Below are 24819 nucleotides of genomic sequence, written 5' to 3'. Positions count from 1 at the left end.
AATCATTTCCACCATGGCAGAAAGGTACAGTGGACAGTGCTGGTGTAGAGAAAGCCCAGTCAAGGATCCAGATGGTGTGGTCCACAATGACCCCCAGTCCAGGCCAACCCCGCCATCATCTTCTGTGTGGTGTAACAACTGGGCTCAGAGAGGAAAACTGGCAACAGTTTCTGTGCTCTGTGGGGGTGGGGCAGTCTTCAAGGGGGGAATATGGGAATGATGAAAGCTCAAAACCACCGCCTGAGTGAGTCTAGCCAGCTCTGCAGGCTCCAGGAAAGAAGGGAGTGTCCAAATAAGGACGCACTGCCTTCAGGACTGGCCAGGACTTACCCATTTCCTACAGGAGCGAACTGAGGCTGGGGTGGGGTGGCTGTCACTCTGGGGGACTCATACAGATGGAACCAGAAGTGTTACTTTGCCATTCAGTGCCTGGTGTTCCCTGAGGTCATTGCTTGGTAGGCCTCTCCCAGTGCCCACCTCAGCACACGCGAGCCAGAGGGCGTACTCTGCCGTTGCGCATCAGATCCGCCAGAGGGCGCAGGGGCAGCTGTCTCTGCCAGAAGTGGGCCTGGAGTTGGGGACCGCTGTGCTGGAACGGGACCCAGGCCGGCGCCCAGCCCCGGGTGGGGAACCCTGAGCTCTTCCGATCTCTCTAGGGGGAAGGGGATTAGGTTAGAGGGCGGAGGCAGCATAATGGCTTCCTTGGGTCTGCAAAGAGGGACCTGAGGATAGGTAGGTAGGAGTGTGCCTGCCAGCCAACGATAAAGGTTTGGGGGCCAGAGGTGAGACATCCAACAGTCTCTCTGTACCGTGGCACAAGAGGTGGCCTGCGTCTCAGCGCTTGTCTACCCTTCTGGTCCTATCTTGAGCCTCTTTCCTGTCCTCAGATGACAAGAGGGAGGTGTTTTTGAACAGCAGTTCTTTCTGCTCTAGTAATACCCAATTCCGTGGGTCCCTCTGTAGTTAATACTCCAGGATGCTTTTGCACATGTTGTTCCCGCAGCCTGGGATACATACCCTTCTCCACTTCCTTCAGCTGAGCAGCTCCTATCCATCAGTTCCCATTCATCCATCCAGACTCAGCTCAGGCCTGCATGAGATGCCCTTGTTAGGAGTTCCTGCAGCCAGGCTGAACTGCTGGGCACCACCTGAGGACAGGCACTGGGAATGCGGCCCGTAAAAGTGATTGCGAAGCACAAAGCCTGGCGGCGGCGGCGGCCGAGCTCAACTGTCTGGGTTTGCCGGTCACAGCGGCTGGAGTAGGCTCCTGACACCAGCCCAGACTCCCCACCAGCTGTTCATGTACCCAGCTCTGGGCGCAGAGCCTCTCCCTACCGCTACCGTGCAGGAAGACCCCCTTGCAGGTGGCGCAGGTTGTGTGTGTGTGTGTGTGTGTGTGTGTGTGTGTGTGTGTGTGTGTGTGTGTGTTTGTAGGAAGTGCAGCTTGAGCTGGGGCCAAGAAGGCCTTAGGAAGTTTCTTTGGGTAGCCACAGATCCCAGTATCCTCCCGGGGACAGGTTAAGGCAGAGAGAGACAGTCAAGTGCCCTGGTTGGAGGCAGGGAGAATTGGAGACTGTGAACTCGCTGTGTTACCTTGGGGCAAGCACTCATCTGTCCCGCCTGCAAAATGGGAACGCAGCAGCCCCGCCGCAGGGCTCGCCAGCGGTTGCCCTCGAGACCCCAGGTCAGGGCACAGGATAGAAAGGGGTGCACCTGGGGGAAGAGGGTCGGGGATGGGGTTGTCCTCTAACGGGCGCTACACCTGGGGCAACTTTGCCTCCAGCTGTTGAATGAACTGGTGGAGGCGGTGGTGGGGTGGACCGAGACACAGCCGGGTGCGAGGTGCCCGAGGCGGGGCGGGGCCGGGGGGGCGCGCTCGGCGGGTGCCCGGGGCTCGGCGGTCCGCGGTGCCGCCGCCTCACAGGGCGCCACAGCTGCAGCAGGCTGGAGCCCAGCGCGGCCCCCGCCCCGTGGCGTGTGTCTGGGAGCGCGCTTGTGGCCGTGGAAGCAGCCGGCGGAGGGGCGGGAGGGTCTGCAGCGGAGAGGCCTGTGAAGGGAGCCGGAGGGCCGGACCGATCGACAGACACAGTGATCGCCAGCCCCTGAGGCACCCCGCCCGGCGCCCGGGCCCTCTGCGGGCAGCAGCCCTGCGCGGCGGGAGGCGGGGGGTGGCAGTGTCTGCGCGCACACGCACGCTCACAGACACACACGCCCGGGCCACGCCACAGACACACGACACGCACAGACCCACGGCCGGCCGCTGCGCACACTCGCACCCGCGCTCACGCTCGCTCTCCGGCGCAGGCCCCGCAGCAGCCGCTGCCCGGAGGCGGTGGCATCCTGCTCGGATTCCAGCCGGGACTGGAGGTGAGTGAATTCCTCCGGAGCCGAGAGCTGCCCGCGGCTGGCGGAGACCCCGGGAATCCGGGCTGAGCGGAGGGTGCCCTGGCCGCCAGCGGGGGTGGGGCTTGGAAAGGGACCCGGGAGGGGAGGATGAGCCAGGGAGAGCCACTCCGGGTTCCTCCTGATCTGGGAGTCCCCGTGAGACCCTCAGGGGACCACCCTGCGCGAGGTGGTGGGGGTGAGGCTGGGCGGAGGCGTGGTGGGAGGGCAGGGAGGACGAGCGTCGAGGTGAGCATTTTCGGGGTTGTGGTGCAGAAGCCTGGCGGAGGACGGTTTTGCTAGCCAGTGCCACATCGCACCTCTCTGGCCCCCATTTTGGCAAACCAGAGGCTCCGATCCCCCCTTTCACTGAGTCCTGGCGGGTCAAGGAATTCATCTTCTCACCGGTAAGGGGGAGGGGGTTTGACGGGGTGGCTAGGTGGCTGGCTCAAGGGGAGGGGACCGGGGTGCGGCTTGTCCCCCTTCTCTTCAGGGGCACTGTGAATTTAGTAGGTGGTTCAGAGTTAGGGTACGTGGGGACCCTTGCAGGGGGTTGGATTTTTTCCTCGTCAGGGCTGGTGTGGGACAAGCACGGAGGCATCAGCATAAACCGACATACTGCAGCTTTGACTGGGCCCTGCCACTGCCGGGTGGTGTGTGTGTGTTCGCGTGTGTGTGTGTGTGTGTGTGTGTGTGTGTGTGTGTGTGTATGTTCAGACCGCAGCTGGCTAGGAGGGGCAGAGGGTGGGTGTGTTGGCTGGTGGGGTGGTATATGCACGTGGGAAGGGGTGTGTATTGACTCAGAATAGACCCCTGCTGACACACACACACACACACACACACACACACACACACACACACACACACACACTGTGGCCCAGTAGGGCTTCCTCAGAACGTTTGGAGGGGAGAGAGCTGGGATGTGTGTGTGTATGTGTGTGTGTGTGTGTGTGTGTGTGTGTGTGTGTGTGTGTGTCTGTATGTCTCGGTGTGTGTGAATCTGCGCACTTGGGGAGACTGTGTGGAGGATGTAGGCTGCCAGGCCTCGGTGTGTCAGGCATGACCAAGGAGAATGAGCCAGGGACATTGCTCGGAATCTCAGTCAGCTTTGGAGGTACGTGGTACTTAAGGGCACTTCCCCAGGGCTCCGGACTCTTCCTGCCTTGCAGCGTCGGCAGAGGCACTGGTCCCTTGTGGAGAGATACAGGTGTTGGACTGGTGTGTGTGTGTGTGTGTGTGTGTGTGTGTGTGTGTGTGTGTGTGTGCTGGTGCATGTGTGTGCACGTGTGTGCTCTTGTGTCCGGCTGCGGATGTCACTGTCAGCAGGCCAGGCTGTGGGAGAAGCTGGGGGAAGGGGCAGCCGGCTGGCGGTACCTGGAGGAATGTGGTGGAGGCTGCCCCTCTGGCCAGTTGGCTTCAGTGACGGAGGAGGAGCATCTCAACACCAGGAGCTGCATCATGGGGGCTGGGCGTGTTTGCCTGTGTCTGTGTGTGGTTGCTTGTCTCCCACGGTTTCTGTAGCCTGTGGACACCTGTGGGACATGCCATGTCTAGATCAGCAGCAGGGCATGTGGGCTTGCACATGCCTGTGAACATCGTCTGGTATGTGGGTGAACGTACACTGGGTGAACACACACTGTCTCGGCTACCTATGGGCCCTCCTGCTACACATGGTGGACAGCGGGACCTCTGGGCCAACAGCCCTTGGGCAGGAAAAGAAGAGTAGGGAGATACCGGAGAGAGAGAAGTGCGTGTGTGATGTCAGTGAGAATCTTGGGCTGTGACATCAGCTTCAGGCTATTGGTGATGTCACTGGGACAGCAGTGTGAGGGCTGCCCTCATGGGCCTGGGCATGTGATATCACTGTGCATGTGTGGGGTCGAGTGTGGTCCTGTCTCCTGGGAAAAGGGAGAAGAAAGGCAGGGGACGGAGCCTCAGAGCAAGCAGCCTCTCCCAAGGAGCCCCCCGCCCCCCATTTCCTGGCAGTCCTCCTTTCCTTAAGACTCTTGTTCCCCAGGAAGAATGCATCTCATCCTCTGCCACACGGGCACCTCCTAGCCTCTGAGCCTCTTGGGTCCGTGTTGGCCTTGTCCCAGCTGCTCACAAACCTTGGGCACCCATGTTTGTGAATGTTCATGTGGCTGCATGGGCATATGCTGAGGGAGCCTGGAGCCTTGGGTTCTGATCTCAATGTGCCAGTTTTTGAGTTTTGTGATTTGGGCATTCTCTTCCCCTCTTCCCTGTCAGGTCTTTCACCTGTCACTTGTGGAGGGGGCCAGAGGTGAAGGATGGGGTCCCAGGAACTACAGTGGGCCTTCTGGCGCCTGGCACATGGGGTGGAGCTCAGCCCACGTCAGCTCTGTCTTCCATTCCCTCCTTCCTCCGGCACCCCCTGCTGTTTTGGTTAAGTCGAACTTTGCAAAAGAATTTGCTTCTCTTCTTTCCTGGGGTCCTCACCGCCGCCAGCCTGTCCTGTAGGTGGGTGGACTGGCTACTGGTCGCAGGGCTGTGCTCGGGCAAACTGAGATCAACAAAGTCTTTCCTCTGCAGGGTGGCTGCATCAGATCAGCAGGGAAGGGGACCTTTGTGCCACAAGGGGTGAGGTGAGTCAGGGTGGCAGGTGGGCTGAAAGGTTACTGGCTACGGCAGAGGCTGCCTGTGGCTTCCACAGATTTGGATAGAGACAGGCACACCCAGCTGCCAAACCTTCTCCGGGGGGGGGGGGGCGGGGAGGGTCCAAGGTCTCTGTATCCCCATGCTTTCTCCTCCATGTGGCCTTCTTGTCACCCCAGCACTGTTCTGGAAGCAGATTGGAGTGTTAGGGCCACGGCTGCCATTCCTGGTTGTGTGTGGCGCAGGCTCTGTAAGGAGGAAGGAGTGACTGCTTACCTTAGGATCCGACAAGTGAGGTCAGACCCTGCACGTCCCCTGCCCCTGCTAAGACTCCAGAATCCAGGTCCTTCCCTGCCCCAAGCCTCTCCCTACCCCCTGCGCTGCACTGCCCAAGTCCACTGCTTCTAAGTTTGCCGCTCCCTCCGTACCCATCAGGCTGCTTGGGTGAGAACAGTCCAGAAGGCTAACGCAGTCATCTGCCTCCAGCTGTCCCAGACGATCCCTGATCAAATTAACCTTCTCCTGGCTCAGTGAACACCCCGGGCAGAGGCTCTGACATTGTTACTGGGGATCGTGCCTGTGGACTTGGGATAATAGAGTTCCCTTCCCTTTAGCCCAGCCCGGTACACAGTTCCCAGGGAGCCCTCGAGGGGCCTTGAGGACCGGAGAGCCACCTGGACAGGCCAGAGGAAGGGGTTGGCTTCAGAAAGCAGTGGCCATCACAGTGGTGATTTGGAGACGTATATCAGGGAAGGTCCCTCCGGCCCCTGCCTAGGGTCTGGTTTGGGATACAATCTATAACTTGCCCTTGGCTCCTGCTTAATCCCACAGAATCCTTGTGTAGTAAGAGCAACTGCTATTCCTCATTTCACAGACAAGACACAGAGGTTGCAGACCAGCCCAGGGACACAGAGCAGTAGAATCAGGGCTGGAACTTCACAGGGAGACTCTGAAACCAGCTCCCATGTATCGCTAAACTCCTTTGCCAAGTGGGCCTGGGTCCTTTCATCTTGGGATGTCCTGTTACTAGAACCCTCTCTGGGCCTCGTGTCACACAGTTGTAAATGGGGACAGGGACCTGGCTCTATGGGAGGAAGTAGGTGGTGGGGTCCTTGTGTGACGGTTGTAGGGAAAGAAGGGCCAGGAGGAGACATTGGGGCCAGCTGCCAGGTCTCACTCTCCCAACATTCTTCTCTCTGTCTCCACCCCAGGCCTGGGACATTCCTGAAGGCAGTTCTCTGATTCCGGCCTTCCCCAGTGCCTCCAGCATTGTGTTAGTGGGTACTTGGCTGTGTGTGTGTGTGTGTGTGTGTGTGTGTGTGTGTGTGTGTGTGTATACTTCCTGCCTTCTCATCCCCTGAACTGCGCAGGAACCAGTTCAGGAAGTGGGGAGGGTCTGGGAGTTACATTCTACCCCCCTGGGAGAGGGCAAGACACATCCTTTCTGTCACCCCCTCTCTCTAGGGATTGTGGAAAGTGACTCCCAAGGGTTGTTGGTCTGTCTGTTCCGAGCCAGCTCCAGGACTCAGACTTGACTCAGTTTCCCTCCTGAGTGTTGTCTCTTTCCCACTACGGTCCTCCTGGGGTCTTTGAGAGACAGATGTGAGGCCTGCTTGCCTGTTCTCCCTGCCCTTTTCGTGACCTGGGAGGGACTTCGCAGATCTGCCTGCTTACTGAGACATTTCTGGTCTGTCTTTCCCACTGCCTGCCGAACTCCATAGGTTCTCATCAAACACACATTCCTTTCATCTCTCCGAGGATGGTTGATACGGTTCTCATTTAGGTTGGGCACACATATGTACGCTGTGCACCCACGGAGAACAGCAGGCCCCGGGGCTCAGACAAGTGCCTCTGGAGACGAGTTCTAAGCCTCCGGCACATAGTAGGTCTTGCTTGACAGCTGGTCCTCATTAGTGAGTGTTCTGATCAGGACGGGCAGGTGCTGTGCGGCCCCAGGCTGGCTGGGGGAGGCTGGGTTGCCTTCTGTTCTGGGCAATGTAGAACTCCCTTGAGCCGGCACCTGCTCTGTGCCAGAGAGGCATAGAGACTCTTTTGCTTGTTTAGTTTTGGCTCGAGGATTTTGGCTGCCAGCCTCTGGTGGTGGGAGTGGGGGCCCAGCCAGGTGGAGAGTGAGCGTGTGGGCCAGGGCCGTGGAGGTAGGGAAGCCTGGAGTGCATTTTGAGAAGGCAAGTCTAGACTTGTGGTTTGAGGACCCGCCACACAGGCCTGTGAGTGCTGGGCAGAGCTCTGGTGCTTGTTAAAATGCAGGTTTTAAAGCCCTGCATGGTATGACTTCAGCTCACATAGGGTGGTGTGAGGGTTCAGGAACCCCGCTTCAACGCGTTCCTTGATGATCAATTCATTCATGTTTGTGGTTGGGTGATAGTGAAGGGGAAGGGGCATGTTCCTTTGGCTTTCTGGGACTCTTCCCAGACTATGAGGAGGCGGCAAGGCCATTCTGGTCCTCCCAAGGAGCCCTGCCACGGGTGACACAGGTGGATATGGATGGGCAATCTTTAGCGTGCTTTGGTTGCTGTTCCGCATGGATTCTGAGAGCCCCTGACACAGTCCCCAGATGCCCCTTGGTAGCATTCCTGTTGCACAGATGATCAAGAGGAGGCAGTCTGTGGTCCCGGATTCGAGGTGGCACAGCTGGTAAAGCCAGGCCTCGGAGGCAAGGAGCTGGAGAGGAACTGCCCCAGCACCTTGGACAGAGCACCAGTTCCTGCACGGAGCTGGGCCTGCGGCTGCGCACGAAGGAGGGTGCGGAGCCAGGAAGGCGTCCCAGAGGAGGCATGTATCCGGTGGGCCGGGGCTGGTCCCGCGGGTCGCCGCCGCCGCCCCAGCCTCATCCTGCGGCTTCTCGTCCCCGCCCGGCGTCACCCGCCCCCGGCTCGGCCGCCGCTTTCCGCCTTACTTCCCTGTGCTTAGAATTTGCAGCCGCAGCCGCTGACGCTCTCGCAGCCAATTTCACGGGCTCTGGGCTCGGCTCGGTGCGCAGGATGGAGAGCAGCCGGCGGGGGCGGGTCGGGGTGGGGGTGGGGGTGGGATCACAGCGAGGCCCACAAGGTGATGGGGCAGGAGCGTGCCCCCCGTCAGACCAGGATCCAATGCGCAGCCCCTGGGAGAGCTGCAGAGGGTGCAGGCATGGTCGAGGGTCCTGGGGTTGTGCGCGGCAGGTGTGCATGGGTCCCGGTACCTGGGAGGGGTTCCCTGTGTAGGCAGGCTTGCGGACATGTATGTGTTGGCGTGTGAAACTCTGTAGGGTGTCCTGTGCACGGGGGCGTGTTTGTCTGGGTGCCTTTGGCAAGTCTGAATGTGCGAGCAGTCCGCAGTAGGGGGGCTAGTGTGTGTCTGTGGGTGTGCTGATGTGTGTCTCTGCAGTGTTCCCAGGCGTGTTGACACAGCTGTGGGGCTGTGTGTTAGGATGTGTTCCTGTGTAGCACGCCCCCCCCCCCCCCGCCCCTGTCCAGGCTCTGTGGGCGTGTTGGTTCTGTCTGGGTGCACTGTGTGGGTGTGTGTCTAGAGTGTGCCCCACGGGGTGGTTGCAGTCCTGCTGGCCGAGGGTCTCAGTGGGCCTCTGCTAGGGCTGGGAGCCGTTCTGTAAGCCCCGACTCTTGCTCACCCTTCCTGCCTCTGGTGGGGGTGAGGGAACCCAGGCAGGCAGGGCCTCAGTGTTTATGTTCTGAGGGCGCTGGCTGCCAGTGCTGGGTGGGTCTACATATGTTTGTGAATGGCACTGGTGAGGGGGTGAGGTGTGAGCCCCTGCCTGCGGGGGAGGTCTGGGAGTGCCATCTGGGCTGATGGAGGATGTAGGACCAGACAGGCGAGGGGCCTCTGTGTGTGTGTGTGTGTGTGTGTGTGTGTGTGTGTGTGTGTGTGTGTGTGCACAGCACGTGTGTATACATTCAGAGGCAGGGCTTGGCCTCCGCCATCCCTGTCCCAAGTGTGTCTATGCAGGTGGAGGGCAGATAGGTATGTAAGCCATGGTTGGAGGCTGGTAGGGCAGGACTGGATCAAGGGTGTGTGCCAGCCATGAGAGAGGGCATGCGGGGTCAGGGGGCTCTTCCTTACTGGCAGTGCCCAGGGTGTGGCTCCAGTTGATGAGCTGGTGATTTGGAAGGTGACGCAGGTGGGCACTGGGAGGAGGTGAAGGCTGTATGTGTGGGCCCTGGGCGTTAGGTGAGTATGCACAATGTGTGGCCCTGACCGTGAACGAGGTGACTTGAGAGGTCCCTTCAGACCAGCATGCCCATTGGAGGGTCGGGAATCCAGCGGCAGAGTTGGGAGTCCCTCTGTTCACAGAAAATCCATCCATCTGTTGATCACTCTTCTGCCCCTGGGCTTCAGAGATGTCTGGTGGCCCCTGGCCTCTCGCTGTGCCCCTGAGCCCCACAGTATAGCTTGGAGAGTCCCCGGTCTGCCTTCTGTGTCTTGAGGCTCTTCCCCTCCAGGACTCCTCCCCCACTGACATCCACTTCTGTCTCTAACCAGTTTGCCATATTGATCCATCTTTCACGCCCCCATCTCTCGTCCATACTCTCTCCCCCTTTCCTATCTTCTCTCACAGTATCTCTCCCTGTCTCTCCATCTCTCTCCCCATCTCTCTATCTCTGTCTCTTTCCATCTCCTCCCATATGTCTCTGTCTTCACCTCTTCATCGTTCTCTCTCTCCATCTCACCAGCTCACTCCATCTCTTTCCATAGCTCTCCATCTCTCTCCCTCTCTCCCCTCTCTCCGTCTTCCTCAGTCTCTTCCTCTCCCTGTCTCTCTCCATGTCTCTCCTCATCTCCGTTTCTTCCCGTGTCTCAGTCGCCACCTTCCTCCGTCTCTGTCTCTAGATCTGTCTCCGTCTCTCTCCTCTCCCTCCACCCTCCCTTCCCTCGGCCTCTTCTCTCTCACACTGATATCATTTGTGGTATATGCTGTTGCCATGGGAAACCTAAGAAAGAAGTGAGTGTACCCTTCAAGACTTCAGCATCCTCCCTCCTCCCTGCTCCTGCTGTCCCCTCCCTCTCTTCCTCTTTCCCTCCCTCCCTCCCTCTCTCCCCCTCGCCTCCTGGCAGAGCAGAGGACTGAGGAGCTGCCGCTGCCGCACTGGGCCAGGACCCAAGACCCTATTGCCACCTCTGCCTGCCGCTGGGGCTGCCTGGGGGACCTCCTTGAGACCCGGGTCAGGGACAAAGCCTCACTGGCTGCAGGGGCCCCCTTTGCCGGCAGACATCTGGTAAGGACAGGGTCCTTATGACTGTGAGTGTGTGGCTGTTTGTGAGCACAGCTCACATGACCCGGCCTTGCAAACCTGTGATGTAGCCCAGCTTCAGTCCCTTGCCGCCTGTCCCAGGCCCTGCCCCCAGCCATGGGCACCCCAACCTTGTCTCTTCCTGGCTCCCTTTCCCTAAGGCCTCAGAGGCTGCTGGCAAAGTGGCAGACTGTTGGGGGCTGGGACAGTCCTTCACTGTGGGTGAGAAGGAACCCCCCACTTCCAGCCCTTTTGTCTAGCTTAGAGGCTGACTCTCCCTGGCCTGTGCAGGGCATGTCTGCATTTGCTGGGAGTCGGGGGCCAGCCTCTGGGAAAGTCTGGGAGAACATGGCTTCTTTTCCCTCCAGTGGGGGTTTTTCAGCAAGGAAGAGGCTGATGGAGGGTCTAGGTGAGAGCTGAGGACAGAAGATGCTGCCTGTATGTATGTGGGGTCTGTCATTGAATTTTAGAGGTAGCAGGGGAGAGCAGTCTGGTATGAGGAGGCCGCAGGCAGGCAGGCAGGCAGGCAGCCGGCACTGTTCCAGCGGAGCTATGGTTGGTGGCTGCCCTGGAGAGGAGAGGCTGTCACTGTCCGCAAGGCTGTGTTGGTGGTGGCCACGTGGAGGGAGCTGTTGTCCAGGCAAGCGGGCGGGCACTGAGTGACGGCAGTTGCTGTGGCATTGTGGTCTCCATGGAGAGAGGAGGAGACAGGGAGGAGGCTGGTTGGCTGGGCTCGAGTGTTGGTGGTTGCTAAGCAGAGAGAGATGCTGTCTCTAAGGTGTGGTGGTCTCCACGTGGAGGGCCGAGGCTGCTGAGATGTGCGGGTCCCAGAAGGGGCTTCTGCAGAAAGGCGTGTTGGAGGATTAGCAGGGAGGGGGCTTCAGGGAACTCACCGTTGCTGTTACGGGCTGAAGTGGGTTTTGGGGGGTGGTGGTGCTTTCCCATGGGTAGGCCTGAGCTTCCTGTCCCTGCTACTCTCCTTTCAAAGCTTTCTTTTGTGTTCTGAGGGGACCACGGCCTGCCTGGGACTCTCTTAGCTCTCGCTCCTCAGGGCCTTTGCTCTTCCAGGTCCCCATCTGGACACATGTTCGTTTCTTGTTCCTGTACATGCTGGAGACCCACCAACCCAGTGCGGTGCTCTGGGCATCTGGCATTATTTCTGCCTTTGAGGTCCTAGTTGAGGAAGTTCATTGACTGAGGTCACCCAAGAGGCCCAGGCCCCTGGTTGCTGAACACCCAGCTTTCAGGCCCCTCCTTCCCTGGGGGACCTGACTCTGTCTCTCCCACTCCCCAGGAATTCCCTGAAAGCAACATTTCCTCGGCAGGATAACAGGAAGTAGTTGAGAAGAATGTTGAACTTCTGGGTTTGAGTCCTGTGATCCTGTGCCTCTGTTTACCCCTCTATACAATGGGAAAGAGGTGTCTGTCTCACAGGATGGCTGTGTTGGGGACGCGGTGTGGATACCTAGCATACCTAGCATGTTTCTGGGTCATAGCTGACTCACAGCAGGGGACACCATTACTGTCCTCTTAAAGGTGACTTCAATGTGATTTTCTGCTGTTCATGGGAGGCCAGTCTTGTCTTGTCCCCAGAGATCTGTCTCCTGGTATCCTTTTCCCTAGTTCTCTAGAAATGGGAGCAGGGTCTCTTGGTGGCCAATCAGCATGGAACTCCATGTACTTGTATGCTCCCTGACTGGGGCTTCTCCTGTTTGCTTTGGGTGCGCTCTTACCAAGGGGTCCTGCCCACAGCTATTGCCCAAATCCCTGTTTTCTGCCTTCCTTCTTGGGGTTCTGTGTTCTTAGCCTTCTAAACCAGCCCTGGCCTGGGGCACCGCCCCCCTAATTGACTTAGGGAATGTCTATCCTTTCTACTTTTATGGCACCCAAGGGACTGAGAGGGGTGACGGAAGGGTACTCTGGAGTCACAGCCGAGATGACTGTTTGCAGGTGTCAAGGATCTTGGTTCGGGTTCTGGTCTAGAACGGTGAGATGTCCAGCTTCCCCGAGACAGTGGAGAGTCCCTCGCCCCGACCCTCCCACCCCCTCAGCCTTCTTTGCGTTTCGGGTTGGCCTGGGGAGGGGGCAGAAGGCTGGATGACCTCAAGTGGTGTTAAGATGGACCAAAGACCCCCAGACTTTAGTTGGGGCACGATGCCGGACTTGGACAGGGTTAAGCAGATGTGAGGTGGGTGGGGGAGCTGGTAGGAGCCCAGAGCTGGGGATGGCCAGGCTTAGGTGGTCCTCCTCCGTGGGATCTGGGGAGCTGCAATGCCTGTAAAATGGGAGTTAAAATAGTGCATCGAGGAAGACATCGCTAGTTGTCGGGACACTGCCCGGAGGCAGGTGACTTAGCTCCTGGGTGTTGAGTACCTGCTGTCTCCAGGTGTGTCTCTGGGTTCCAAGTCTCAGCTCACTCCCTGGACGTTGCAATGGCTGTTTCTTCTGTCGCTTCTGCCTCATGGCTGGCTGTTCCAGTTGTCACTTCTTTGGGAAAGCTCTCCCTACGACCCTCTCGGAACCTCCTCGCTCTCTCTCCTTACGGCTGTGAACACAACCAACAGTGCTTTGTTTACTGTTTAAAATCGTCATTTTTCTGGGTAGGGGTGTTTTGCCTGCATGTATGTATGTGCACCACATGTGTGCCTGATGCCCGAGGAGGCCAGAAGAGGGTGTTGGATCACCTGGAATTGGAATTATAGATGGTTGTGAGCCACCATCTATAACTGGTGGTGCTGAGAATTGATTTCTGATCCTCTGGAAGAGCAACTGGTACTCATAACTGCTGAGCCATCTCTCCAGGCCCTGTTTATTTACTTTTTAAGTGTGTGTTTGTGTGTGTGTGTGTGTGTACACACACGTGTGTTCTGGTGTGTGGCTGTGCGTAGACAACAGAGGATATCATTATCAACAGAGGATGTCATTTCTCAGACACTGTTCAACTTTCCTTCTCCCTTCCTCTTCCTTTCAAGATAGAGTCTTTCACTGGCCTAGAACTCACCATGTAGGCTAAACTGGCTGGCCTGTGAGGTCCAGGCACCCTCCTGTCTTTAACAGCAATTAATCACCATAGCTGAATTTTTTTTTTTGAATGTATGTCCTGGGGATCGAACTTAGGTCTTTCTGCTTGGAGGCAAATGCCTCCCTGTGAGTTATCTCTCTATCCTAAGACACTATTTGAAGTAGGGTCTCATGTAGCCCAGGCTCACCATGAAGGTGAGGGTGACCTTGAGCTCCAGATCCCCCTGCCATCATGTCCTGCGTCCTGGGAACACAGATGTGTGCCACCTGGCTTTGATATCTTTTTTTAAAAAATGACTTATTTATTCTTATTTTATGTGCATTGGTGTTTTGCCTGCATGTATGTCTGCATTACGGTGTCAGATCCCCTGGAACTGGAGTTACAGACAGTTGTGAACTGCCATGTGGGTGCTGGGAATTGAACCCAGGTCCTCTGGAAGAGCAGCCAGTGCTTTTAACCACTGAGCCATCTCTCCCGCCCCCACTGATACCTGTTTACTCTCTGCTCTCCTGATGCTGTGGTGTATGAGCTCCCCAGAGCAAGTCTCTGTGTCCTCACTGTTCTGTCCCAGTGCCTGCATGGGGCCCTGGCACACAGAACTTCATTAACTATGTGATGAGCCTGAGGGAGGGTGACCTTGACGTCAACCCAGCAGGTCGGTCTTTGTAATCCCATTTCACACATGGGAAGAGTGAGGCTAGCTGGGCCTGCGCAATTGGTGACAGGCCCTGCATTTGAGCCCTGGGCTGATGGACTCTAGATCCGGGGCTTTTGTCTGCTGCACTGCATAGTTTTGCTGGGAGCCTGTGTGTCCCAGGCTGGAGGGTTAGGACTTGACCTCGGCTCCAGGGGCAAGATCACAGAAAGCTCTTGGGTGAGGAAGGCTTAAGACAAGAGTTTGTGTTAGCAATCGGAGCTGTCAAAAGCAATCAAGTCAGCAGTTCATTAGCTGGGTGACCTTAGGCATATGGAATCATTCTGTGCCCTCAGTTTATGTGATTGTAAAATGGGGATCCTCTCTCAGGGTATAGCAACTTTTGGCTTTGATGTACAAGTTTGGCTTTGAGACCACCACACCCCTCCCCAGAGTGGAAAAATAATACCTGTGAGCTACCCACCCAACAGTCCTCACAGCTGCCCTGCATGGAACTGAAATTTTGCTTTCTTGTGCATGTATGAGTTCTTGTGTGTGTGTGTCTGTGTGCAAAAGGAAGAGAGAGAGAGAGAGAGAGAGAGAGAGAGAGAGAGAGAGAGAGAGAGAGAAAGCATGTGGATGCCAGAAGTCAATATCATGTGTTATTCCTCAGGTGCCATCTACCTTGGTTTTTAGATGGGTTCTCTCATTTTACCTGGAGTTCACCAATTTGGCGAGGTTGACCAGAAAGGAGCCCCAGAGATCTGCCTGTCTCTCCCTTCCCAGCCCTGAAATCATAAGTCAGAGACACCACGCAGGGCTTTTTATGAGGGTTCTGGGCATTGAACTCAGGTCCTCATGCAGCAAGCATGTTACCAACTGAACTATCCCCCCAGCCCGAGGTGTTGGTTTCTGAAAAGGGACATTTTAAGTGTATGGGACAGGCCACACTCCACCCTACCAGCTTGGGTTTGGTTGTGCCTCGTTGTCTCAGGATGGGGAGGAGGTGAGAGAATGAGAGAATTTCAAAGAAGAGAGAAAAGGAAGCTGGTTGTTGATTATTTTTATTATTATTATTGTTATTATTATTGAGACAGAGTTTCTCTGTGTAGTCCTGGCTATCCTGGAACTGGCTCTATAGACCAGTTGGCCTCGAACTCACAGAGCTCCACCTGCCTCTGCCTCCTGAGTGCTGGGATTAAAGGCGTGCACCACCACCGGGCAGGAGATTGGTTTAATTGAACTCCTACTGTATGCCAGAGACTTTCCTGCCTGAGTCCCTCCCATGGCTATTGCAGTCCAGACAGCATAGGGATGCATCTGAGAGCATCGAGATCTGAGCAGTTCTTTACTAGGGCATGGAGGGGGTTAAGCAAAGCTCAGAGCTTCCTATAGGAAGAGAAGAGAACAGTCCAGGTGTGAGAGAGGTCTTTCCTGGTCATCTGGGCCATGGAAAGGTCTATCCTGGTCACCCGGGCTATGGAGAGGTCTAACCTGGTCACCTGGGCCATGGAAAGGTCTATCCTGGTCACTCAGGCTGTGGAGAGGTCTAGCCTGGTCATCTGGGCATGAAAAGGTCTATCCTGGTCACTCAGGCTGTGGAGAGGTCTATCCTGGTCACCTGGGCTGTGGAGAGGTCTGGCCTGGTCACCCAGGTCATGGACTGTGGGTTTAGTGCTGCTAGTATGGGTTGTTGAGTGCCCAGCCCCATTTTAGAGCCTGGACAAGGGGTGGGGTGAAGCAGACAGATGGCTCCCTGGCTTGGCTGCCCACACCACTGGCAGCCACGCCAGTCAGGGAATAGATCAGGCCTTGTGTGCAGTGTCCCAATGTCTTGCTCAAGACCCCATTTGTTTGGGGAGGAGAAAGGGGGGTCTGTGGTACCCAACAGAGGTGGGATTCATGGATAGGGCCTGGCAAGGAGGGTGGCCTGCCTGGTACTGGCCCGGCCTGGAGGTATGCCAGTAGGGAGGCCGAGAGAGGAGGGAACTGGGTGTGGCATACTGCACTCAAGGAGGGGGCCATGTGCACAGAGAGCCCAGGCATAGAGGTGGGCGTCCCACTCTGGCTTTCTCGTCTGAGGAAAGGGAGTTCCCGGCGTGAGGGGGTAGGGCTTCCTCTTCTAGGATCCCTATTCTGAGGGCGGAGGTGCTGGGGGTGTTCTGTGCTAGGCCTGCTCTACGTGTGTAGGAGAGGCTGGTCCCCTTGCTTGTAGTCTTGCTGAATTCTGGGGAGACTCCTTGCAAGAGGCGGCCCCTAGGGACTGGAAGGGGGTGGTGGAAGAGAGGCCGCAGGCAGGTTTTCTGCCGTCGAAAGTAAGACACTGTACTTTTTAGATCCGTTTTAGAGTTGTCACAAGTCTTATCTTAGTTTGTTCATCTGTGAAATGGGGGCCTGACTTGCCCTGGAAGGGGATGAAAGGAGGCAGAGGGGCGCGCACGCACACACACACACACACACACACACACACACACACACACACACACAGACTAGATCCACAGGGCTGCCAAGACCTGCATCTGAAAACTTCTAGAAGCTGCTGCAGACCTACCCTCTCACCCACCTGTGTCTCCACTGAGTCACAGCCCAGTTAACTCTGTGTTAATGGTCATAGGCATGGAGAGCGTGGGGAGGGGCTGTAGGCCTCCTTCCTGCCTTCTGCCTTGCGGTGTGACGCTGGCTAGTCCCACAGTGTCTCTGGACCTCAGGATGAGACCCAGCTCCTGCCCTTGAGAACAGTGACTGAAGTTAATGGGTAGACACGGACCTTCCCCTCTTACCCAGGGGCTCGGCACTGAGGATGGGGTAGGGAGGCAGAGCTCTCCTGGAACAGCCCCATCCTGGGATGGCATGGATGCGAAGGGATGGTAGCAGAGGAGAGGTGTTGGCTCAGGAGTCCCGGATCTAAGCAGAACCTCCACGGGCGAGTCTTCTCTGTTCTGCCAGACACTCAGGAGGGCTGGCAGGGGCGACAGATTAGAGCTGAGAAACTCCTGGGCTATGACGTGTGGTGATGCTGGAGGAGTCAGGCACGTGGGCCCACATGCCAGTTTCCTGTCTCCATTCCTCAATAGCCTGAGGTGGTGCTCTTCAGTGCCCAGCCCCACCCCTGACCCAGTAAGGGCTCCTGAACACCGGCTCTGTACCCAGTTTCCTGTTGAGGGGAATAAGTGAGGCTCCAGCCTTCATGTTCTGAGGCGGTTGGAAGCTGGGCATGGCCTCTGGTGGCCAGGGCCAGAAAATGTGGGGATGTCTGCCTCTGTGTCCCCTCCCACCCTGCTCACTGCCTGTGGAGAAGGGCCTGCAAAGGCTCTGCCTTTGGAATAGAAGTGTGGGTTCTATTCCAGCTCTTTGCCCTTCTGAGGCTCGGGGAAGATCATACTCCCAGCCTCAGTTTCTCCATTTGTAAAGGGGGCCAGTGCTGTTTGGAGGACTGGGCAGATAAAATAGGAATGTGGTCTCCGTCTTGTCCACCAGGCACATGCTGGATACCCACCTGCCATTCCCTGTGACTGTCTGCGTCTGGCCTTTCTGATTGAGTGATGGCAGCGGCCTTGAGCAGCTTCTGAGCTGGGCTACAGGGGCCTGAGCAGAACTTTCTTGCTGCCGTCTCCTGGGTTCTCCTTCTGCTCTGTCTGGTCCCCAGATCTACGCCTTGTCCCATCTGGGTCCCACAGCCTTCTCTCTCGCTCTTGGCCTGTGATGCGTGTGTGGCCTGGGAAGTTTGCCATGGGGTGGACTTGGGTTGGAGGGTATCCTGGTCAAAGAATGTATGGGTTTACAACCCCTTTTAAGGGTTGATACCTGCTCCTAGAGTGTGAATAGAAAGCACTAGGCTGCTGTCTCCAAGATCCCCAAAGCCTGCCACTGGACCTGTCTTCAGTCTCTCCAAACCCATTCACAGCAAATTTTTTTTTCCTGGTTGGGATTCACCACAAAGCTGGCTGGGAGTCCCTGTTCCTGTTCCCCTCAGGCACAGCAAGAGCTGCCCCATCCCCTAACTTCCCTGTGCCCTGTTTCCCTCTCTGCTGTGGGTAGCCAATCATTGCCTCCTTCCTAGGGCAGGCTTCCTGGATGCACCCTGAGACCAAGGTGGAGATCTGCTTCCAGGTCTGAGTGTGGGCATCTGGGCTCCCCTGGTGCCTTTTGGCTGAGCACATGCAGAACCCCATTCTAGATGGGGTTCTGACCTGTCTGCTTCTGCAGAAGGGTGCCATGGAGGCAGAGCTCCTGAGTGCTGGATGTCCCTTTGCAGTCCCTGCCCGCTCTCACATAGGCTCATGGGTGCCCAGGGGACTTTTGGGGGGGGTGGCAGTGACGGGGTGTACCTACCTAGAAGAGCTCTGCTGTGGTCTCCCACAGTTGAGATGGGGTAGGGAAGATGAGTGGTAGTCCCAAGGGGGGAGTACAGGAGGCTGGAGAGGGTCTAGGGATTTAGCCCCATGCTGTCCCCGGCCCCTCCTCCCCCGTCGTCTCTCCTTTCTTCTTGGGGTCTGAACTGGGTGGGTCTTAGAAATTTTTGTTCACTAGGCTAACCTGGGAATTTGCTCTGGGCAGGGAGGCCAGAGCCAGGGTTTGAGTTGTAGGATTTTACCCCCTGTAGGACCCAATGTTTGGGCCACCCAAGAATCAGGGGCAATCATTTATTTTTATTAAAACTGCGTCAGTAACTCCTGCGCTGGGCGCTATTCTGAGAAGGTCACTCAGTATCCCAACAAAATAGATACTATTATAGGCCCACTTTACAGAAGGGAAAACCAAGGCACAGAGTGGTTAAGGACCCTGCCCATCATCACACAGTGAATCAATGGTGGAATTAGGATTTGGACCACTTTGTGTTCTAAGTACCCTTGGTGCTCTTGAGAGCTGAGAGGTCAGCCCAGCCCATGACCCAGGCTTTAAGTGTCTGGGAAGAAGGCCATACCATGGGTGGGAGTGGCAGCTTGCAACCAGATTATGTCTGAGTCCTTAGTTTACCATTTACCAACTTAGTGGAGCCTTAGTTTCCCCATGTGTAAAATGGGATAACAGTAGTCCTTTAGTAGGGTTGTTATGTGAATCTGGCACAAAGAGGCCTGTGTGAGGAGGCCCTAGGCACACAGTAGGTGTTCAGCGCATGGTGGGCACTGTGATGGTTCTTCGACAGGAGGAGAGGGACATGGTAGAACTGAGCATGCGCGGCACTGTTTGACACAGGGCTGTAGCTAGGGGTGGAGGGAGTCTAGTGGGCACCTGGCACCTTCTCCTCAGGGCTGCCCACATGCCCACCTGTGCCTCTGCCGTGAGGCCAGGGCTTGGCCTGGACTGTAGCCTGCTGTTTGTGATGTAAGGCGCTTCACCAGCATTTGTAGATAAAGAAATGACCCGGGGTCGGGGATATGGCTCACTTGGTAGAGTGGTTGCCTAGAACCCACGAATCCCTGGGTTCTGTCCCCAGCAGTGCATAGACCAGGTATGGTGGGGGAGGCCTCTAACCCCAGAACTTGGGAGGGAAGGCAGGAAGATCAAAAGTTCAAGGTCACTCTCCGCTACGTAGAAAGTTCCAGGCTAGCCTGGGGTACGTGTGACCCCGTCTCCAAATAAATAAGCAAACCAACAGTACTCTGCGGCCACTTGTCGGGTGATTTTTTGCCTTAGACTCCCTCCTGGCAGAGCTGGTTCTGAAGAGCAGGGGTTTCCCAGAGTGCCAGCAGGGGTTGACTTAGGACCTATCCCAGGGGTTTCCCAGAGTGCCAGCAGGGACTGACCTAGGACCTGTCTCAGGGGTTTCCCCAGAGTGCCAGCAGGGGTTGACCTAGGACCTGTCCCAGGGGTTTCCCAGAGTGCCAGCAGGGGTTGACCTAGGACCTGTCCCAGGGGTTTCCCAGAGTGCCAGCAGGGGTTGACCTAGGACCTGTCCCAGGGGTTTCCCAGAGTGCCAGCAGGCCTCGGACCTGTCCCTCATCTTTGTTCAATACAAACATGAGTGTGCCCGTGTACATGAGAATGCTCACGCACTATGCCGATGGGAGAGCTTCCCCATTTTATTAGCCTAAAAGTATCCATCTCTCTGCCAAGTCCATGGGCTGGAAACCAGCTGTGGTAAACTGCCTCCTGCTCCCCCGCCCTCCCAGCCTGTGGCCGTCTCAGGATGGGGCAGGAATCCTGAGAGGGTCCCGGGAAAGGGGAGCAGAGGAACCCTCAACCTCACCTATAAACTGTTTGGTGCCTGGCAGCTTCTGTCTTGCCTCTGGTCACATTATCCAGAGATCCCACTAGTTCAGACTCACTGCTTGCTCTTCACCTCCACCCTGCCACTTCTGACCCTCACAAGCTTTCTTTTTTTTTTGGGGGGGTGACCTTCCCCAGGACCAGTATCCCCCCTCACTGTGCCCGAGGACACCATCCCTGATGCCAGGGAGGATGGTAACAGGGACGGAAGACAGAATCAAGTCTCTGATTCCCTCTCGTCCCCAGTCCCCTGAGCAGATGCAGAGGGGTGAAGGAGGGACTGTGGCTGGTCACTGGACTAGGAAAACCGGGGCTGGGGGGTGGTAAGCGTGGCTGGGTGCTGCCTGAAGGGAGTCAGGGGAGGGCAGGCATGGATGGGGGTGCGATTCCAGGACCCCAAGCCATCTGCCCTTTTCCTGGGTGGGAGATCCTGAGTCAGGGGGCCACCGTCAGCACCTCCTCCATTGTGAATTCATTTGTTTCCTCTTCCTGTCTCCGTCGCCCATCACTGATTCTCACTGCCATCATTTATTGAGTTCTTACTGTGTGCACTGAGCAGGATTTTGGGTATCATCCAGCCTTCAGGACAATGGTGTGGGACTCAGAGAGGGAAGGTACCTTGTCCAAAGTCACACAGCTAAGAGGCAGGGCAGAGCCCAGATCTCTGCGGCCTCGTAGTAGTCCCGTCCTGTGAGCTGCCGGGAGGAGAGATGAAGACGGAACTAACAATGACTGTAGAGTTCAATGAGTTGGCGCTTGCTGTATGCAGACAGGGGACAGGCTTCCCTCTCCCTTTCTCCCCTTTCTCTCTCTCCCTGTCTTTTTTTTTTTCAGTTTTTTTTTTTTTTTTTTTTGAGACCATGGTCTGGAACTCACTATGTAGCCCAGGCTGGCCTTGAATTAACAGCCTTCCTCTTGCCTCTGCCTCCCGAGTGCTGAGATCACCACCGTGCACCACCACCCCTGACTCACATGCTTTGTTTCATGCTCGCAGTGACCCTGTGAGCCATGTGCTCCATGCCTTTGCTTTCTCCATCTGGTGTTTAAGGAGTGGGTGGTTCAGGGAGGTGAGGGGGTAACTGAGGAGCCCCGGCCTTCCCTCCCCACTATGGTCTATATAGTACAGGTGAGGGTCCCGGCACATCGTAGGTGTTTAGCACGTGGTGGTTGTTCAGCACATGGCAGGTGCCCAGTATGTGGCAGGTGCTCAGCGCATGGTGGGTCCCTGGCACACAGTAGAGGCTCACCAAAGCTCCGTGTCTTGCCGGCTCCCTGAACACATCGCACCTGGAGCCTGGGGAGCTGTGGGACAGAGCCTGTGCGACATCCCAGCCCCCCCCCCCCCCCGGTGTTGCTTGTACTTGCCAGCGACACCAGGAAAGGCGAGGCTCAGCATCAAGCTGTTCTGCAAGGCTTGGGGGAGGCTGGGGACTTGAACCCGAGGGGTCTGACTCTAAGAACCGTTACGTAACAGGCACCAGGGCACCAGCGTGTGTGAGCTGTCACTATGCCTGTCTCTAAGAGCACTCCCTTAGCCTAGTCCCCATCCTCAGCCATGGCCTAGGCAGTGCTCCATGCTCCATGCCCCTAGAGTTTCTTAGAGCAGAGTTCTGGGGGCACTCAAATCTCTATCCTCTACCCCGGGGACCTGCCTCTGCCTGTCAGGCATCAGTTGTGACCACCTGCCGATTGAACATGACCTCTGACTCCTAAAAACACATCTCTTGCTGGCCTCGCCCTCCGCACCCTGCCCTTTGCCCCTTCCCGAGGCCCCCTGCTCCAGGCTGGACACTTCAGCTTCTGGCCTGCAGCCTGGTCAGCATCCTTGAATCCTACTCTGGGCTTCCATCCTACAGACCACCAATCCCTGCCCTCTCATCTCTGTGCGTCTGTCCCCTCTGCCGCCCTTGCTGGCACTTCACCCCATCCTTGCCTGTATCCTCACAGCAGCCCCCTACTCCCCCTGCACCCTTCCTCAGCGCCAGCTCGCCAGCACTTCACTGGCTTTTGACCGTTTCTGGGCCAAGACCCAGATGTCTTGCTGCAGCTCCTGAGACCTGCCAGGAGTTGGCCCAGCCTTGTGACTTCCTCAGGGCCCTTTCTCCCTCTCGTATGCACGACATATCCAGTTGTGGTCTAGGCCTAGCTCTTCAAAAATACCTTCTGGATATTGCTATACCCGTGGTTCCCTGGCCAGATTCCTCCTGGGTGACACCCTCTCTGACCCTAGGATGGACAATGTCCACAAGCGACCCTGAAGAGGGCTTCCCTTAGCAGGTGGTATCTGCCCACTCTGCAGATGGAGAGACTGAGGCTCAAGTATCTCAGCTCTGGGACCCCAGCCTTTGCCATTCTGTCCTGTGTTCTCTTTGGTGTGCGCACATGCGCACACACGTGGTGGTGGTGGTGGTGGTGGTGGGGAGGTTCTGGCTGCTGTCTTCACAAGGCCATGTTTGGGCTGGATTGCTGAGCCTCCTCCGGGAAAGGACAGTGGAGGCTGTCTCTGGGGGCTGAGCCTGCCTGTGCTGTGGTTGGTGGGGATGCTATGTGAGAACCTGGGGGAGTGCCACAGCCCCCCATCAGCCCTTGGGACCACAGCCTCCCAGCTTCTCTCGCTTCTCGCTCTCCTTCTCTTCAAAACAAACACCCGCCAGCCCAAACCGCCCATCCAGCCAAGGCACAGATGGAGCCCAAGTTGGAATTAATTAGTCCTGTTGCCAAGGCAACGGGGACCTGGACTGGGATCCAGTTTTCTTCCTGGGCCCGCCCCTCCCTCCTCAAACCCCCCCCCCTTCTCATGTTTCTACCCCTTGTGGCCCTGGCTCACCCCTGCGGTAGCTGGGGTGGCCTAGGGACCTCTTTCAAAGTCATGGAGGCAATGATGAGGGTGTCTGTGAGCAGGCTTGGAGTCTCTGCTTGGATACTCTTGGCTTGGTGGGACCCTGGGCAAATTTACGGACAGCTGTCAGCCATATTTGGTTTGGTAGGATCTATGAATGGAGAGGCGAACCTGCCTGGGGTGGCAAGTATCAGGGCACTGAGGGATGGAGGGGGTAGCGGAAGTGACATAAGCCTAAGGTGTCACGGGATACAGTAGGTTCCACAGTGACACCCAGGCAGTGGGCCGTGATGGGTCCCTCTAAGTAGTTAGCATCTCCGTGATCTGCGACAATTCTGGGATGCCCTTATCCCTACCCATAGGCTCGTCCTGACCTTGCTACTTCTCCGAGGAACCCACCTCTTTTCTCTTTCCTCCCTCCCCCCGGAGCCTCGCTGGATTCTGGTCATCAAGCTGTGCTCTTCATCTCTGCCCAGGGGTGTGTCCAGCTCTGATTCTCCCTCCAGGGAAGATGTTTGACTTCTTGACACATGGTATACCACTGGTCACCTTGCAGGGTCGCAATGAGCCACCCAGCCCTGACCTTAGTCCCTAGTAGAGACACTGGATATTTCTTTTATTTCTCTTTCTTTCTTTCTCTTTCTTTCTTTCTTTCTTTCTTTTCTTTTCTTTTCTTTTCTTTTCTTTTCTTTTCTTTTCGAGACAGGGTTTCTCCGTGTAGTTTTGGTTCCTGTCCTGGATCTCGCTCTGTAGACCAGGCTGGCCTTGAACTCACAGAGATCCTCCTGACTCTGCCTCCTGAGTGCTGGGATTAAAGGCGTGTGCCACCGCTGCCTGTCTGACACTGACTATTTCTTGTGCTTAGCCAAGGGGTGGGTACTCCATGAGCGGGGTCCTGGCCTGGGAGGAGAGCTGTGAGACAAGTGATTGTCCTGAAAGGGTCTGGATGCTATGTCCTGCCTCTTGCTGGAAGGTGCTGGTTTGAAGTACACAGCCAGGGTTTTGAGGGCCAGGCTCCTGGGGCTTCTCAGTGACTCCGTCCGTGACAATCTACTGCCTGGACCTGTAGCTTCTCCTGAGGGCTGGGAGTTGGAGGAGGGTGTTGTAGTAACTGAAACAGACCTGGACTGTGAGGTCTAGTTTTGGTCCATGGAGGCAGGCACTGTGGACGGTTACTGCCTTGGGCTGTTTGTGGAAGTACACTCAGCGCCGAGGATATGGGGACTCCAAGGAGAAGGGGCCACCTTTACCCCCTGCTCTTATCTTCCAAGTGCCCAGTGATGGGCTGGGCACACAGGAGTGCCACCTTGAGTTGGCAGTACCGGCTTCTGCTTGGCCACCCTCCTGGCCCCAAATACTCCGAGCTGCTGGAGGCTGCAGACCACATCCTTGTCGCCTGCCCAGCTCCTCTGGGTACAGGGCGGCACCTCTCCGCATGGCCTGGGGGGACAGGGAGAAAATGAGCCAGGTCTGGTGACCACACTCTCCCCTCGGTCCCCTCCCTTGGGACCCGTGGGTTGGTTACCGTCACCCTTTCTGAGACTGCTCTCCTCATCCTTCAGCTGGGCCTGCCTGTGGTTTTTGTTTTTGCTTTTCTGACTTAAAACTCCTTATGTAGCCTTGAACTTCGGGCAATTCTTCTGCCTCAGCTTCCTGAGTGCTAGGACCACAGAGCAGGCTACCAAGTTCAGCTGTTAGCCTGCCTTCTGTGGCAACCAAATTACCAAGATGAACACACACACCACTCACCCTCCCTCCCTCCCTCCCTCCCTCCCTCCCTCCCTCCCTCCCCTTTCCCCTTCTCTCTCTGACAGTCTTACACCATGGCCCAGGCTAGCCTCAAACTTTGTCAATCCTGCTGCCTCAGCATCTTGAG

General features: G+C 56.7%; 1 protein-coding gene across 4 annotated transcripts in view; it reads left to right on the top strand.

The window, feature by feature from the left end:
* Positions 1–1904: 1904 nt before the first annotated feature.
* Positions 1905–24819, top strand: part of Elfn2 (extracellular leucine rich repeat and fibronectin type III domain containing 2) — a 52954-nt gene continuing 30039 nt past the window's right edge. Inside the window, exon 1 of one of the 4 annotated variants that reach the window (XM_052748285.1) lies at positions 1905–2367. The gene's annotated coding sequence lies outside the window, so the exon portion shown is untranslated. Of the gene's footprint in view, positions 2368–2625; positions 2790–3473; positions 3497–10052; positions 10224–24819 lie in introns of those variants that run through there. The other 3 variants (XM_052748288.1, XM_052748289.1, XM_052748286.1) reach the window with 3 other exon arrangements.

The sequence above is a fragment of the Peromyscus californicus genome, unplaced genomic scaffold, assembly GCF_007827085.1.
Source record: "Peromyscus californicus insignis strain IS unplaced genomic scaffold, ASM782708v3 Scaffold_20__1_contigs__length_68692818, whole genome shotgun sequence".
Lineage (NCBI taxonomy): Eukaryota > Metazoa > Chordata > Mammalia > Rodentia > Cricetidae > Peromyscus > Peromyscus californicus.
This window is presented reverse-complemented; position numbering and strand designations above follow the sequence as displayed.